Below are 19,542 nucleotides of genomic sequence, written 5' to 3' on the forward strand. Positions count from 1 at the left end.
AGGAAGGAAGGAAGGAAGGAAGGAAGGAAGGAAACGAAAGAAAGAAAGAAAGAAAGAAAGAAAGAAAGAAAGAAAGAAAGAAAGAAAGAAAGAAAGAAAAAGAATGTCAAAGCATCGTTAACCCTTCACCTAAGTCCAAAAGACAGTAGCTTTAAAGAAGGCAATGTTCTGACTGTTAAGAATATAGGGGCAAGAGGCTGACTAAAGTAGCCTAAGCAGGACAGAACTGTTTTCTGGGAATTTATCAGTGCAAAGGATGTATGAGTGTTTCTCATGGACCAAATGTGAGTCTCATGTAGGAGAGAGAACTGTATGGGGAATTGTATATACTAAGAGTGCCTGCAGGACACAGAGCAAGCATCCACAGAAAGAAGCAAGGGCTTTCATTCCTAGAAGCAATAGAGGAAATGAACAACTAGACTAAATAAAAATATTTGCTCATGTCAGAGGAATTGCAGGAATTGTAACATGGGGATCATCACACATGTGCCCATGCAAACAAGAATCAGCTTTAATGCCTACCATACCAGAGCACATCACCATCACCTCCACAGTGCCAAGCAAGCAAAATGCCCCGGTCTTCTCCACCCTCTCCTTCCTCCCCCTGCCACCAACATGAGAAAGATCAGAAACAAGTTAGCAAGAAGAGAGGAGCAACTGAAAGTTAGGCAGGCATGAGAACAAGAACCCATCACATAGCTACTGAGATCCCACCTGTCTGGGGACACAAGCTTTCAAGAGGAAGAGGAGCTTCAACTTTTTTCCCTTTTTCCTTTTCTTTTTTAAATTGAAAAGTGCAGGGGCGCCTGGGTGGCGCAGTCAGTTAAGCGTCCGACTTCAGCCAGGTCACGATCTCGCGGTCCGTGAGTTCGAGCCCCACGTCAGGCTCTGGGCTGATGGCGCAGAGCCTGGAGCCTACTTCCGATTCTGTGTCTCCCTCTCTCTCTGCCCCTCCCCCGTTCATGCTGTCTCTCTCTGTCCCAAAAATAAATAAAAAAACATTAAAAAATAATAATAATAAAAATAAATTGAAAAGTGCAATAATGGTTTCAGGAGTAGAATTCAGTGATTCATCACTTACATACAACACCTGGTGCTCATCACAAGTGCCCGCCTTAGCTTCAACTTTAAATCAAGTTGTGCCTTTTAATGAAAATTGATGGCTCTTACATGGGACTGGACATTAGACTCTTTGAATCACTTAAGATTCCCCAGAAAATTCACTAAATTGCATACATTTTCAGGGTCTAGGAAAGAACCAACTTAACTGAATAAACATAAAGGAACAATGAAATTAAAAAAAAAAAAGTTCCTTTCTGACTCTACCATTCGAGTCAAGTGTGTCCAATACATTAGGTGTATCATTATTCTTTTTTTTTTTTTCAGTTTATTTATTTATTTTGAGAGAGACAGAAAGAGAGAGCCAGTGGGATAGGGGCAGAGAGAGAAAGAAAGAGAATACCAAGCAGCCTCTGTGCTGGCAACACAGAGCCAGATGTGGGGCTTGATTCCACAAACTGGGAGATCACGATATGAGCTGAGATCAAGAGTTGGACACTTAACCAACTGAGCCACCCATGTGCCCGGCTGTATCATTCTTACTGTCATGGCAGGGTTTAAGACAGGTGGAAGAAACAGCCACATCTTATCCAGTGCTGGCATAAGTTAGACCTCCAGGCCCACAAGCAGGATATACAATTAAACAAAAATATCTGCCCTGGTGAAGTAGCTGCCCCTGGAATATAATTTTTTAAGTGTTTTTAAAAACAACATTGTTGGGGGTGCCTGGGTGGCTCAGTTGTTTGAGAATCTGACTTTGACTCACATCATGATCTTGTGGTTCATGGGTTCGAGCCCCACGTCGGGTTCTGTGAGGACAGCTCAGATCCCGGAGTCTACTTTGGATTCTGTGTCTCCCTCTCTCTCTGCCTTCCCCACCTCACGATCTGTCTCTCTCTCAAAAATAAATAAACATTAAAAAGAATTAAAATAGACATTCGTTAAAAAAAAAAAAAAGCATCGCCTATTTCGTTGTAGTAAGTAAGGAAAACATCCTCATACCTCTGTGTCACTCACTCAAACACTAGACACTGAATGGCAGGAGTATAGCAATAATGTGGAAGACCACCTATGGACTCTGGGTTACTGGTTACTCTAGAGACTGAGGTCTCTGGGTTATTGCTCAGACCCACAGCACATCCATCTGCTCCTTACTTTGGGGTGCTGCCAGAACATTTTACTATACGACCTCAATAAAGCACATGGTGGAAAGTTCATCCAAGAAAGTGTCTCTCCTGGGTTCTGAGATTACTCGCACTTGTCACAGTGACTTGTAGAGCACTGCATCATTTCAAAAATGCAGTGTTGTTAGCATAAATGAAAAGTCACTTGAAAATAATCAAATATGTAACTTTCTTCCTTTGTTTATAGCCTGTGACATAAAATTTAAAACTCAATGATTATAAAAGGTGAAAATATCAAACCCCAGAAATATGCTGTCAATTAACTCCCCCAAGCATAAGAAGATTAAAATCAAGTTTTTAAATATCAAAGCTGGTAACCTGGCTTATATTTAATAGAGTTTTACAGTTCTAGAACTTAAAAACTGAATAAAAAATCATTCTCTAGATATTTCTATTTTGACCGATGAATTAAAATTTAATTTGGCCATAGCTATGAGCCTTTAGCCAAATTCTAGTTTCAATCTAATATTTTGTGTACCTGTCTTCAATAAGGGGTCTTAGTTTAAAACCCAAAAGTATCAGAATTGTAAAAAAAAAAACAAAAAACAAAAACAAATAAGAACCTTAAAAATCATTTAATTCCATGCCCTATTTTCCATACAGGGAAAACAAAGACTCAGAAAGATAAAGTGACTTGTCTAGAGTTGCCTAAGTAATTAGTGAGGAAGATGAGTCTAGAAGTCCAACTAATATCCTTTGCATTATACAGGAGATTTTCCAACTCTATTCTCTACAACTCTTGGGATCTCCAGAAATGCCTCAAAGGCTAGTTCAGGTTACGGAAGATTGTTAGCAATTTGCTGTAGACACCAGACTCCATTATCCTTTCCCCATTTCAAACTAAACAGCTACACTTTAATTTGTTCCACATATTGGCTTCCATGTTAGATTTTATTTGAGGGACGCATTTGGCTGAAACAATTTGAAAATCAATGCTTTCTATCAACATCAATGAACTTATTTTCAAAAAAAAAAAAAAAGCCCTATGAATCAAAAGAATAACCTTAGCATAATTTATCATTTTTCTATGCTCTACAAGAGAAACTTGAATTGCTACTAGCCCTTAAAAAAACAACAAACATCAATTAAACAGCCTTTAGATTTACCATCCTTTCCCAAAAGGTAGGAACTTGCAAATAAATCACTAATTGGCTGTTCGTTGGACCTTGATTGAATAACTGGTTTTAGCTACATTATATATCATCTCTTCCTGTGTTTCATTTCACAGAAGTAATCCACTGAAGGAAAGTACGTTTAGAATACGACTACATGTGAGAGGGTACACCAACATGTTTATATCACGCATTTCCACAAAAAGCAGGCAAGTTATATTGGGGATGTCAGCTGTAGTCATCATTTCAAAGTCTTGTCATTATTTAGAAACTTTGTGTCCCAGGATACTTTCACTCAGATATATCTACCCCCCAATTATTCTAGTTGCATAGAAGGAGCTCTCTCTATAATACCAATAGAGAAAAATCGATGCTCTGGCAATGCCTATAATTTCCTGCAATGTCAACTGCTTATTACTAATTATCATGTATTCTCACAATTGGTTTTTTAGTTAACTGAAAGAGGATGATGGGTAGAGTTAAAAAGTAGGAAAAACAACAACAATAAAAATGCAGTCTTTTAGTATAAATAGTACTGATTGTTCCAAGAATAAGATGGAAATCACGTAAGCCAAGACAAACAGAATCTGAATGGATAATAAGTTAGTGTAAGGAGTTCAATATGTGGCTGAGGGCAAAGAGCTACCCTTTTCACCTTCTACATGACAATTTGACCTTCAGTGAACTTTCTAGCTCTGCTCCCTTGGCAGCCCAGTAAAAGTTAGCATGCCGTATATTTTATAAGGCAACTTTGTTTACAGTGAAAATGATCTCTGATTGGTAGACTGCATCTGGCTGGAAGAACAATAAATACCAAATGGGAACCCATCTGTAGAGCCTAACTTCTTTCACTCAACCTAATGTTTTCAAGGTTCATCCATGTTGTAGTGTATTTCAGCATCTCACGTTTTTTTTCACAGCTTCATTGAGATATAATTCACATAACATGCAATTAACTCATTTAGAGTGTACAATTCAGAGAACAAAAGGCACAGCATAGGGAAGAGAGTCTATGATATTATAATAATGTTGTATGGTGAGAGACCGTAGCTACACTTGTGGTGAGCAGAGCAAACTTAGAGAGATGTTGAATCACTATGCTGTACACCCAAAACTAATGTAACATTGTATCAACTATACTCAAAGTTTAAAAACTAACATAAAATGTACAATTCATTCATTCTTAGTATTCAGAGCTGTCCAAAGATCATCACATTTTAGAACATTTTAATCACCTCAAAAGAAGCCTTGTCCCCTTTAACTATCACCCTCTGATCTATCCATGTCCTCCAGCCCCAAGTAACCACTAATCCACTTTGTCTATATGGATTCATCTATTTGGGATTTCCATGTGAATGGAATCATACTATTACTTGGTCTTTGGTAACTGGCTTATTTCACTTAATATAATGTTTTCAAAGTTAATCCACCTTTCATCATGTGTCAGTACTTCATTCCTTTATATGGTTAAACAATATTTCACTGAACGCATATACCATATTTTGTTTCTCCATCTGCCTGCTGATGGACATTTCTACCTTTCTACCTTTTGGCTATAATGAATTATGCTGCTGGAACATTTGGGTACACATTTTCATGTGAACATATGTTTTCATTTCTCTTGGACATATAACCAACTGTTTGCTGAGTCATCTCATAACTCCATATTTAATCATTTGAGGAATTGCCAGCCTTCCAAACTGGCTGCACCACTTTATATTTTTACCAATAGTGTATCAGGGTTATTTCTCCACATTCTCCCTAACCCTTATCTGACTTTTTGATTCTATACACTTGTTTTTAATAATCATCTTTTCCTTCTCTAAAGACCTTGCAAACTTCATTCAGTGATATTTTCAAGAATTTTGCCCAGGTTTTAGGTTGTAAAAACTTTCTTCTTATTTTTAAGAGACAGGATAACAAATGTCTTTATAAATCTCCTGCACTCATTACCATCCCCCACATTTACCCAAATATCACCATTTCTCAAAGATCTTTTTGTAGGGAGGGCAACAGAAGACTATCCACTTGTGTCTTTTTCTTCAATACTGAGAAAAAAAAAATTGCATAAAAACAACCCCAAAATATAGATCCTTTGTTCAAAAGAGAAAAAAAAGGTGAATTAATTTTGGTTACTCAGTACTACTTTAATCTTTTATTTCCCTATATTATTCCTATACTGAATTATAGTAACATGTCATAAAATAGAAATCAGGATTATAAAATTAACCATAAAATTGGATAAAATATACTCAAATGATAAATGAATACCTATAGTATTTTAAATGCAGGATCTAACCCTTTTGAAATAATCCAGTGGTTCCAATAAATACTTATTTCCCCCAAAAGTTTTTAATCAAATTCATGTTTTAAGTAGAAAGACTATTAACATTGCATTTTACTGCCAAAACTTTATTGAATGATTCTGATCATTTCAAAACAGAATATAACAAAGGATTTCATTATGATTCTCATCCAGCCTTATGATTTTATACAACCCAAAACTGAGCAAAGACATTTTTAATCAACACACTGAATTATTCCCTCCCTTTGCAGGTAAACTGAGACTAGAATTTAAAAAACTTATAAAGAAATGAGCTCAGGTTTAACTCTCATGTCACACTGCTCTGGCAGCTAGCATTATTGATCTTTGTCAAGTATGAAAAACAAAGAAGAATTATGAAATAAGCTGTATGTGAAATATCAACTCCAAGTTCCCTCGGAGATTAATATTATCTGTATGTCTATTATTGAAATTTTGTTAAATTCCCAGGACACCAAACACACTCATATTCAAAACACATACAAACCTATTTTATTACTAACTATAATTTTAAATTATCTTCCATTTTGATTATCTAACTCAAACCTAAGCCCCTCCTCATTTAGCATGCTTAATTGAAATCTGTCTATAAAGCTAAACTATATCTGTTGAGATTCTCATATTCTCCAGAATGAGTAGTTAATATGTATATGTTCAGACCAATGAGCAAGCCTAACTTTGGTCACTTTTTGTTTAGTACAAGTCCTGTCTTGTCCCATGATATTAATCCTCCAGAACAAAAGGAGAAAGCATCTGGTCAGCACCAGAGTGCTAAAGCAGAGTACGTAAAAAGGTTTAGGAGTAGCAAATGTCCCTCTGATTTTGTTGGCATCTTTCTAAAGCCTCTCAGGTAGAAGGAGCATCTATATAGGGACATCTAGCGGCAAAGAGGAATCAATACATTACTGGGTCGTTGACAATATTGGGACTTTACTTTTCATCCATCTTCATATATCAAAAGGAATAAACTCCTGAACTCTAGATAATGGCCATTTCCAACACTTACAATAGCATTTTAACAACAACAAAAATAATCAAAAGAGCAAAGAATCTGAAACAAATCTTTTTTTTTTTTTTTTTTTTTTTTCATAATAAAACGAAGTTTATAGTCAAGATGGATGTTTCCACCAGGTCTCTCTATTTTTCAAGCCCTAGTACTATTAAGAAGTAAAATAATGGTTTTACCAAAATTAATCTTTCTAGAAACGTTGAAAGCCAGATTAAACCAATTCCCCTTTGTGTTGTAGAACATTAGTTTAATAGCATTATTTTATAAAGTAATATGACTGTAATAAAAAACAGAAAACTAATGACCTATATCACAATTAAAATCATGAAAATAAAATAACAGCAAATCTTAAACTTTCAGGTTTATTTCTCTTATAAATATCTTTTTGCTTCTTTTTTTAAAATGAGATTAAAAGTTAGACAAAAACTTCAATGTGAATACTATTTTTTTTAGCTTTTTTTCCTACTAACCAGGAAACACAACTGCTTTTCAGGTTCTCCTGGAGAGTTGTATAGCAAGAGCCAAAAAGAATGAGCATTTAGATATGGGTACCAAAAGGAATGTGTTATTAAGGGCAACAGGTACAATGTTTTCATTTTAAATTCATACTGACCTTCATTTCAACAGACCAACTTGGAATCTTACTTCAAAATGGGAATTTAATTGGCAAGATACTTTGTTTTCACATTGCCTTCAACATAAATTATCCTCTACCTTCAGGGAAAGAAGCCTGCAGCATTTCCAGCTCTTTCCATGTACTAGCTTTTATGCTACCAATGCCAGTCCTTTTTTCCTTCACAGTTACCATACTTACCCATTTTTACTGATATAAGGGTGGACTTTAATATTTTAATGGCCAATTTGCATTCATATAGGCTTATGAAAACATGAAGGTTGTATTTGGAGTTGTTAGTCATCAGGGAGAGTTGATATTTTCACTGTTCTGAGCACCTTATTTCTGACTGTCCAAATACTTACTGTCTTCCTTTTCAACTGCTTGACATTTACCAGGTGGAAGATGATTTGGCATTGACTTTTATTGAAGAATCCTAAAATTGCTAAACATCTCATTTTACCTACTCCCAGATCATAAGATGATCCTATTTTTACACAACTATGCCATATATATACATATATATATGGCAAACAAACTAGTCAAACTTTAAGAGTATTGAGATTATCTCCATTTTTTAAAAAAAGGCAGCAAAAGTAACAGTGACTCCCTGAATGCAAATAGCATAAACAATAAAAATTGTTACATTATGAAATTTAACAAAAAGTATGATACTTGTAAAAACTTACTATATATTCATTTAATATTTAGTATACATTTCTCAACATGTTCCCCTACATCTTGCCCCAAGATTTCCTGCCCAGCCACAGTTTTTCTCAGAGAATGGATACAAATACTCATTGTGGATTTTTTTTTCTTGCATTCAAAAATCAGACCAGACTTAGGATACAGTTAGGCCGATAAAGTCATCACATGTAAACTCACCCAATGAGGAAGATTAGGAAATGGTTAAAGAAGATTGGTATTGAAGGAAGTGTGTGAATTTATAGTTTTGATACACAGACTGATATATACATACATATAGAAATATATAAATATGTGTATTACATGTATTTTTATTCCTTAGATCTGCCCATTGCAAAAGCCTAGAAGCAATGACATCTCAATAACAATGAACACACCTACTGGGCCGATCATCAGCAATGGGACAATTGAAAATCGTATGTCACACGATAAAATGTAATGAAGGGAACTCAGCATTCCTTCTGGCACTTTCTTGCCAAAATTCAAAATTGAGTCTAATCTTGAGCAGAGATCAGACAACCCAAGTTAAGGGACATCCTTCAAAATAATTGGCCTTTTATTTTCAAAAGTGTCCAGATTATGAGAGTCAAGAAGACTAAAGAACTGTTCCAAAGTGAAGAAATCTAAAGGGAAATGACAACTAAGTGCAGCAAGGGATTCTACTGGATTCGGGGTGTTGGGGTAGGGGAGGAGTTGTAAGTGGAATTATTGGACAACCATGAAACTTGAATGAATTCCAAAAAAATACCAGAGTCACGTATCAGTGTGAATGTTCTGATTTGATGGTTGAATTCGGTTAAATAGGACAAGATCCTTTAAGTATGAATTACACATAAAAATATTCAGGAGTAAGTAACAATACTATCTACCAAATGATTCTGAAAAAAAGATAGTTCTGGTACTGTACTTCTTTCTGAAAGTTTATGCTTATTTCAAAATTTTAAAAATTTTTATGAAAGCTTTCCCAAGCATTTGAGTGAAATTATTTTCAAAATATTCATATACAATAAATTGAAAACCAATTTTCCACATCTGCTCCATTAATTTACTATTTAATTAGGAAACATCATTCTAATGATTTAGAAAGTAATATAATCATTTTTTTCTATTTGACATGATTCATTCAATAAATCACCAATGAGTACATATTAATGAAGGTAATAAAATCATGGCAAAGAATAAAGTAGACAGTGTCTTAATCCTACTGAGTTTTCATTCTGTGGAGGGGATGGACAAGAAAGAATTTCAGATAGAGGTTGTGATAGGAAGAAAACAAGGGGAAGTGACAGAAAGTAGGGTAAGAGAGAGCGATTTTAGAGAAGATGGTCAGAGAGAGGTTTTCTGGGAAGGTGATACTCAAACGATGAAAACCAACCATGAGAAAATCTGGACAAAGGGAAACACCTTGTACAAAAGCCCTAGGCAAGAACTGCAGTTAAAGAAGGGTAGCCAGTTTGGCCTGAAAGCAATGAACAATGGGAGATGATATGAAATGAGGCCCAAGGTGAGTTGCAGGGCCGAAGTCATGCTGGGCTTTGTGGGCTATGCTGAGAAGTTGGGGTTTTATCCTAAGGACAGTGGATAACCATGAAAGGTTTTGGACCTTTAATAATCTCTCTTACCTTTAAAAGACCACATTGTCCACGTTACAGGACAAATGGATTGGGGTGCAAGAAAGAGATACAAGAAAGCAAAGTCATAGTTTAGGAAATTATTGCAGTACAAATGGGAACTGATTTGTAATCAGTGTAAAAACCAGTATAATAGTTTAGACTAAAAGAAGTATACAGACTAGGAATGTACTTTGGACATTTTATAAAGTACTATGTACTTTTGGTTGAGCAAATTCTACATTATCTCAATCAACTTCTACCCCTATTAGTACTTAACTCTCCAATTCTGTCAAGAATAAAGTAATTAGGAGCCTTGAACCTAGTTAGACCAAAAGTAAGTATAAAGCAAAGTAAAAGTGCACAAAGAAAGGGCTCCTTTTGATATAGACTTCCTTCAATACAATGGCTGCTCTACCCTATTGAGAAGTGCTAAGTAGTACTGGTGTTTGAAAAAGGCGTTAACTCATACAAAATGAGCACAAATCTGTCATTTGAAGCAATAAGGGAGAATACATTTACAACTGGAAAAACAGAAAATGAGATGTTAGGAACTCCATAATCCTGAAGGTCTGTGTGGTGAGTTGGGGAAGAGAAACAGAGTTTGAGAAAATCAGAATGTAAGACAAGCACTCTGGAAATTCTATCAGAGGATACAGTACAATAACCAGCTAAGAAAGGATGTGCTAAACTATCGGATTTGACTAAAACCTAGAGAAATACATACCTGGAGCCCACTCTAACCCACAAACTTTGCAACATCAAATGGTCTACCCAATTAACTTTCCCTGCTGAGGGCAATGATCTTTGAAGCAAAGAAATCCAGAACATACCACTGTGAAGAATATTTGGGTTTTTTTTTCTAAATTCCCCTTACCTGCATAAAAGCATACCCTCCCAAAAGAATTCATCTGACATAAACCCACTCCTTCAGAACTTTCATAACCAGGGAGGATTGACTCCTATCACCAGAGACAAGATATGGCACCAGGATAAGAAACTGCCTAAACAGACATTATCACAAAACTATCACATCATCCATCTGTTCTTCTAAAGGCTCATTTATCTTTCCTAAAAGGCATTTGTTTTCCCAGAAGAACCTTTCTCCCTTTCCCCTTCTCCTATTAAGATGGTATATAAGCCCCCAATTCTAACTGCCTCCTGAGTCACATTTTCTGCGAACACCCATGCACATATACAAATAAAAACCTGTCTTTTCTCTTCCTGATCTTTTATCAGTTTTATTAGCAGGCCTCCAATCAGCAACCTAAAAGGGTAGAGAAAAATTTTCTTCACTAATAGAAAAAATAAAAAGAATGTCTTTTATAAGAAGAAATCTGGTTTCATCAAGTTTCTCCCAGATAAAGGACAAAACCCATTCCTCATACAGTTGTTATTCTCACAATTTATACATTTTTAATAGATATTTTATACCCCAACTAGATTTTACAAAAAATTTTAAGCAACACACAACAAAAACACATCTAATAAAATAGTAAACTATAGGGGCGCCTGGGTGGCGCAGTCGGTTTTGCGTCCGACTTCAGCCAGGTCACGATCTCGCGGTCCGTGAGTTCGAGCCCCGCGTCGGGCTCTGTGCTGATGGCTCAGAGCCTGGAGCCTGCTTCAGATTCTGTGTCTCCCTCCCTCTCTGCCCCTCCCCCGTTCATGCTCTGTCTCTCTCTGTCCCAAAAATAAATAAACGTTCAAAAAAGAAATTAAAAAAAAAAACAGTAAACTATCAATAATAATAATAAATCATTCTTGGAAAAATTTAAGGTATGTGTAGGGAGGGAGTTAAGTGAGCATTCAGATAATAAGTGTTTATATAATTCATTTTTCTCTCTAAGTTAGCCAAAGAGATAAGGAAGTTATGATTGACTTTTGTTGTTAAAAAGGGAGAAACAAAGATGAAATGGCTGCTCAGATAAAGCAGGACTTTTCTTTGCATTTAGAACTAAATGCAAATTCTCACATGGGACTTACCTAATGGGGCACTGATCCATGTTATAGGCAACTTCCTTAATAGCATCCCCCTTAATAACATGCAAATGTAGTATCAGATTTCATAAGGATGTTTCTTATAGCATTCCCCCAAGAAATATAGGAATAATGGCTCAATGGAGGCAGTACTTAACAAAAGGTCAAAGTGGGCAAATTAGCTAGTTAGCATCTCCATTTGTCAAGCATTCTCTCTCCTGTCTTACTGGTGTGACTCAACTTCTTAAAGCTTTATCATCCCTGGTTATATTGATCAACAGAATTGGACAGAAGCCAGAGCAGGAGTTCCTCAGGTCTTCAGAATATGGCAGGTCTTACATTTGGTACATTTCCAAAAATATATACAAATGGCAAATCCTTAAGGAAGCACAACACTTGAAAGCACAGTTTCGTGCTTGACTAGTATCTACCATGATTAAGAAGCAATCAAGATGACAGAGGGGGAGAAATTTAGCTGGACGTGGTCTAGGCTAAGATAGTGACTCCAGCTCTGGCTCTCCAAACACATGACCTTTGAAAAGTCATTTTTCTTCTGCGTCCCATCCCTAAAGTATCTAAAAATGCTATGGGAAAAGTCAGATTTATAGAAAGAAACATCAAGAACTAGAAGAAGTGTATTCCTTTCATCATTAGCCAGCACTAACCCACTACTTGTCTTCCAAGGAGGAGCAAAGCTACATTCCTAATACAGCAGAGCATGTGAACAATGAGCAACCAGTTGAGGCAATTCATTTGAAAATATGTCACTTTCTAGAGGGTTACAAGTATGAACTGGAGAAAAAAAAAAAAAAAGAATGATTTTTGTCCTTGAGACTCAATGAAGTATTTTCTAGGAGGATGTAATAAAGTCAAAAGTATGGAATATGGAATGTTCAACAGATGGTTCTATTTTTTTATTACATGCAAAGTGAAAACGTCTCAACAATCATGAAGTGAAAGAAACAAAAGTTAACAGGTAATTTTGTCCACATGTTCAAAATAGAGCTGCAAAACTTACTTCTCTTTCTCTGATTGCTTCCAGGAAATGATTTCTCCCAGTTTGCCTTTTGGTAATGAGATACAGAAAACTGTGTTACCGTCACTCGAAAACTGTTTGACTAGTTAGTTGGCCAACCAGTTAGTGGTTCTAAAACCAAAGAGGCCACTTAAAGGAAAACCAATTAAATAGGTAGCTTCCTTTTGAAGGAAGGTATTTAAGCACTGTGATTAAAAATGTTGATCTGGATAACAGCCATTTAGAGGGCCTTAACATTCACACACAATGGAGGAAATTCTCTATTTTCCCATTCCTTTTCGTGGAAGGACAGAGTACACTGTCAAATCCAGTGTGTGTGCGTGTGTGTGTGGTTTTTTTGCATGTGGGGGTGGGGGGTAGGTGTATATGTGTGTGGGTTGCCATATAAGGATGCATGCTCATGGATCTACCCACAAATAACAGTACCATAAAGTAGAATCTCTCAAACAGTCTAAAACAGTTGATGTGAATCTATCCCAAAGTTATAACTCATAGGAACCACATTAACAGAATCGTGGCTATCCCCTACCTCTGGTTCTCTATATACCTCCAAGAGTTGGCCAAAATACATTTTTTATTCTATAGATAGTTATCATTTATTATAAATGTGTCATATCTTCTCAAGCAGATTCAAAGCAAATATTATGCCTTGTTTTTAATGAGAACTCAATACACATTTTAATTAAAAATAAACATTTTAATTACAAATTTAAAAAATAAAAGCAATGATCTGGAGTCAAAATGCCTGGGTTTAAACACTGGCTTGGTGATGACAAAAAGCAATTTACTCACCTCTTTATACCTTTGTTTCCTTGTCTGCAAAATGGGGGTGGTAACGAAGAGCACATCATTAGGCCATTTTGAAGATTAAAAAGCATAACTCACACAAAGTGCTTGAAGTAGGCTCTGCTTTATAGTAAATGCTCTTAAATGTTCAGTGCAATGATTCTATCTTTAACAGAGTGACCTGGGTTCCTAAGTTAGGCGCCTATCCCAAAAGGTGATCCCACTAGGTAATTGCTGAAAAACACAAAAGGAAATCTTCTGCTGATTTAGTCTAAACTAGACTCAGAAATTCAATTGTTTCCATTCCCAAAGACCCTTATTTATTCTGAATAAATTTTCTCCCAAAAATGTTTTCCCCTCAAAATTTTCATTTCAACATTGCAAGTGTAGCTTAAATTTACTTTGGCTAAAGAACATTCCATCTTACAGAAACACATTTTTAAAATATAATTAAAAGAAACAATGAGATTCCATATGGGGAAAGAAGACAATGAAAATGTGTTCACGATCTGAACTTCATAGATTATAGTTGGAATGTTTGTACAGCTGCACTATTTAATTGGTTTGCTATCTTCTCAGAATTATGAGCAATACAAAGGGAAGATTGCTAGGCTGTTCTTTTTATCCTGTGGAAAGTTAGGGGAAAACTAGTTGCAGAAAAAAGCTTAGTTTACAGATGGAGGCAATCAGTTTACCTTGAATTTGGTGGGATTCAGGGAAAGTGTAGAAAGTTCTAGAACACGGATTGCAGGAACTTCCACATATTCTGTGCTTATCAAGAATGTGGTTGTTGTACCCAGAAAAGGATGAGCAAAAGTGCACAAAATGAGGCAATAAAACAAATATAGAAATAAAACAGGGGTATGCCACCTGCTCCCACAATTGAACCCAAATCCCATTGATGGGTAATCTTGAGCCATTTAACCAGATTAAATCCTCCGCAGAAACCCTACACTCTAATCTCCCAAAATAAAATTTCCCTCCCTTGAACTCAACGATTTCTATAAACTTCATCCACCTTCCAGATTGAACAGAAATCCACAACTCCCCATGTAGAGTAAATCCAGATGCATACCAAGTCACTATTGCAGCTGAGAACAGTAGAGCATTACTTTCTTCTGAATTCTTGTGTCTCTATATCCAGGTAAGGAAGAGCTAATGGAATTCCAAAACATAAAGGTCATTAACAGCAAGAGGCTGTGAGATCTGGGTTCAGTTCTTAGCTCAGTTACCAACTGGATCATCTTGGGCAAATAGTACATCTTCTCTGAGACTCAATCTCTTCAGTTGTAAAGTAGGTATAAAAACATCCTTGCCTAAGAGTTTATTGAGAAGATAAAAAGAGGCAATAGATGTTGAAAGTCTTTGTAAACTTGAACATGCTGCTGGCATTTGTTACAATGGTCATTTGGTTAGATTTCTATAATGTGGTTTATCTCCCTCAAAAATACTGTGATTTTCTTGGGAGCAGGTACTGTTTTCTCATCTCTTCTATATTCACCAATTTCTTGAGAGGATAACTTCATAGAATGTACAGGAAGAACACTGAACCTCAAGTCTTGGGTTTTCATTTCTTCCATGAATCATTAAATCTCTCTAATACCAGTTTCCTTGACTTAGAAGTTTATTTTCTCACATAACAGGAGTCCAAAGGTAAGGCACGCTTCAGGATCAATTAATTCAATAGCTCAAAGATGTCATCAAAGATCACTTTCTCTGTTTTATTATCCAGAGCATCACCTTCATCCTAAGACTCGTCAAGAAATGATAGCCATCAGTAACTGGGGCCACATATTTCCTCATTCACTTTGACTTTAAGGTTGAATATTCTCCTTCTCACAGGAAGTTCACCAATAACAGCCACCAGGGAAACTGTCATAACACATTGATTGGCTGAGACTATGGTTCTCCATCACAGCTGTACTTTAGAAACACTTAGGAAGCAATTTTTAAAACTCCAAGTTCCCCACTTTCAGAGACTCTAATTCACTTATATCTGGGTGGGACTGGAACATTTTTTTAGGAACACCTCAGATGATTAAAAAAAACATAGCCAGGGATGAGAAACACCACTTCAGAGTAATTAGGATGCACCCATAAAGCTGAGGATGGGGATATTTAGAAGGTAACCAAGAAATAGATACTGTAGTGAATACAGCTGCACAGTATATATCCCTTTAAATGTCCAAATGGTACATGTGCATATTAGACATTCAACAGTAAATAAAGTGAATTAATGTTGTTTTTGCTGGCTACTTAATAAAGAATGATCACAGCAAACAGAACAAGAGGAAGAGCCTAACCCCTGAGTGAAGCACTAAGGACAAAATCCCCTTTACCAGTCCCAGACCAATATTCTCACAGGAATTTCTAAGATAGGTCAGACATAAATGCACTACACCAAGATAAAACAGGAGGTCCATTAAGTCCAATGTGAAGGACCATATAGCCCAGAAGTCAAGATAAAAGTTGCCATTCAGGAATCTAAACAGATTTTTTAAGTCAGTATCAGGGGACCATGAGGTGACAATGATCTGAGGCAGAAGCTATTTCTATTAAGAAAGGAAGTTATTCCAGGGGCGCCTGGGTGGCTCAGTTGGTAAGCTTCCAACTCTAGGTTTCAGCTCAGGTCATGATCTCATGGCGTCATGGGTTAGAGCACCACATTGGGCCATGTGCTGGCAGTGAGGAGCCTGCTTGGGATTCTCTCTCTCTGCCGCTCCCCCACTCACATGTCTCTGTCTCTGTTTCTGTCTCTCAAAATAAATAAACTTAAAAAAAAAAAAAGAGTAAGTAAATAATCCCAGAGGATAGGTAACTCAGAACCTATGGAAGAGAACCACTGTGGAAATGAAATTATGTAGAAATGGTACAAGACAGGACACCAGTTGCAGATACCCTTCAGGTCAAACTGACTCTTCATTTTATAGAAGTACAGAGAAGAAAAGGAACTTTTCCCTAAGTAACAGTACGGCAGAGAGATGAACTACTTGAGACCTCTTAATAAGCAATACTCCTCATTATTGTGCCTTTACCAGTGTTTTTCTTGCCAAGGTGCAAGGCTCATGACCTGCAAACCAAACACTTAGGTTCTAGCCAAAAGGGAATTAAAAGTACCAGAACACAACGACTCAAAACCACCCCATCAAGCAAATATGTGGTAAATGAAAGTGGGGAAATGTAGTACAGACATTCCAATATGTCTCAAAAATAAGATATAAGGCAAGCAATGATGTAAATGTTTTATCAAATGGCGTTAGTAAGGTCATTAATGATGTCTGAATATTGGCAACTGGGGGCGTCTTGGGTACACAAGCAGAATCGCACAGGACACAGTCCTGGCAAAGTTACAAATAGGAAGCACTTGTGCAAACATTATGTGACAATGTCCCATTGGGAAAGGCATGAGTGTAGTCCAAAAAGAAATGTTTGTCCAGTCTAAAGAAGCAGTTAGCTTATTCCTGACCACTTGTACAGGCATTCCATTGAACGGTCCCAGAGTCAAATCGTCAACAGATTCTATCTGGCAGCTAATGATAGAACAACCTTCTAACATGTACCACTTACACACAAACGAGAATCAGGAAGCCTTTCTGTATGAATTGAACTTTTTATCTTTCAAGAGGCTTTGGTCTCCTGTCTTGGAATTGAATTTGTATTATAGCAAAAATCTTGGAAAGGTTCTCCTACCCTTCTCATTCTCATTAAGAGCTCAATGTTATGTATTTTTCCCTCTTTGCAAGGAGAAGAGTAGAGGGAGTTTTGTTTTGTTTTTTAATGTTTGTTTATTGTTGAGAGAGAGAGAGAGAGAGAGAGAGAGAGCACGAGTGGGGGAGGGCCAGAGAGAGAGGGAGACACAGAATCTGAAGCTGGCTCCAGGCTCTGAGCTGTCAGCACAGAGCCAGATGTGGGGCTTGAACTCACGAATCGTGAGATCATGACCTGAGCTGAAGTCGAATGCTTAATTGACTGAGACACCAAGGCAGCCCAAGGAGGGAGTTTGTAATGAGAAAGTCTGGTTAGTAAAAATAATGTGGCTTTGAAAACAAGAAAGAGAATTTAAGACAAAAATGAGATACTCTTCTCACTAGAATTCATTCAGCCAGTATGTCTAAGAATCTATGATAAGCCAGACACCATGACAAGGGCTAAGATCATGAAAAGTATTCTGTTGACCAACAGCGAAAAAAGGTCACTAATATGAATTTGTGGATCAAAGCTTAGGATGGTGATGGAGGAAAGGCATTTGAGCTGAAATAACAGTTCATGAAAATTCTGGCAGTGGTGTTATGATGGATTGTAGAAATAAAGGGGTGGGAAACGGTGATAAATTTTTTGTGCCTATAAATTTAAGTTAGTACATGTACCATTTGCTCCTTCCAAAATTTTAAATGATCTTCAAATTTGTAAATCTGAGCACTTTAAGTTGTTAATATATCAGTGGCATTAAGCCACAGAACATATGTCAAAAATTGGCTCCAAATTTATGTCTTTCAAGAAAGTCTTCCCTTCTCCAATCACTCTGCAGCTATCCCCTTGGTGCCCATTTATACCATTTTATACAATGTGATAGATGGATTGCAGAGGGGTAAGCCCACATACTCAAACCAGTTATGCTCATAACCTGGCTCTAAAACTTTTAAGCTGTGTGGTTCTAGATTTTCTCTGTGAGTAATTTCTTAAAAGCCCTCATCACAGTTCCTGGCACAGGAAAAAACAGTAAATGGTAGGTATTATTATTTATAGTTTCTTTGCTGTTTCAAATATGTCTTGATTCATTTTATAGACGTCTCAATAGATGTCTGTTAAATAATCATATTAAATAAGCATGTTAAATAAGTATTTCTATTATATTGTATTGGGTTAGGTAGATTAGAGAATTACATTGGCTTAAGGATCATGTGTGCCTACATCCATGAACTTTAAGATCTGACATGCTCAGGCTCACAGGAAAACCCAGGCACTGATGTGACTCTAACCTCAAATACTCACAATTTCAGTCCTAATAAGATATAAGAAATGAAGGATAACTTCTTGATAACCATTTTAGGGAGAGAAGACATAAAAAGACTATCAAGTATAAACTTCATGATAAGTTTCTGGTACTCTAATCAAACTCTGTCCCTGGAGTGATGATAGAGGGGTGGAGCCAGACACACGTGTGGAGGAGGACATCTGTAGAGCGCTGTCTGGGCTCTGGTTGGAGGCTCAGGGCTCCAGGGTACCTGTGGTTCACGCTGGATCCTGAGATATTTGCATGAAGCCAACATAAGGTTATTTCTAAAGTTAGAAAACTATATGGATGACTTCAGGGTCTTGGGGACACTGCTTGGTGAATCCACGGCTCCGTAGCTTAGAGTCCCTGAAGTGTGAACATTAATAATCATGCAAGGCAATGAAAGGCCTTCTACCATTTTATTTAACTTCCCATGGAGGCCTTCCCCCCTCCGCCGCCAAACAGTATTTGATACCTGAGCTTCTTGGAAACTTAACAGAATTCTTGACTAAAATATCTATATATATTGTCTAGCAATCCTGCTGTGAAATATGATAGCACGATACAGAAAATAATTTCTTTGCCTTCACCATGGTTCTAATGAAAATAAAGACACACTTGACAATAAAATAAAATAGTGTCTAATGAAAATAAAGACATTACGGAGTCAAGCACAGGATTGTTTTTGTTTGTGGAGGTGGTGGCATTTAGAAGAGGGGAATTGTTTTTTTTCAATAGCACAATACTTTGCAGCCACTAATTCATCATTCCATTTAATCCACCCTGGGTCCCCTGAGGCTTAGCACAAGATTCTTGAAAATCTGTGATAACTGTCAAAGTACTTTGGGTTGAACACGACATACCTGGACACAGCTGAGGGGAAGGAAGGTGGGAGTGGAGATGATAAGAATTAAGGTACAAATAGCTCTTCCTAAAACCAGAGGTTTCCTGCAATAAAATCCAAATGGTTCTCCTTATTTTCTCTCGACACACCTTTTTAAAACATTGATTCAAAAGATTTTCTTGCTTACTTTCTTATATTTTTCTTTTTAGAGAGTGAACTTGTGGCACACTCTAAAGACGTGTTGTCATTGGCACACAATTAACTTGTATTAAACAAACACAGTGG

This window comes from Herpailurus yagouaroundi, unplaced genomic scaffold (genome assembly GCF_014898765.1).
Source record: "Herpailurus yagouaroundi ecotype Mexico unplaced genomic scaffold, PumYag 166, whole genome shotgun sequence".
In the NCBI taxonomy this organism is placed as follows: domain Eukaryota; kingdom Metazoa; phylum Chordata; class Mammalia; order Carnivora; family Felidae; genus Herpailurus; species Herpailurus yagouaroundi.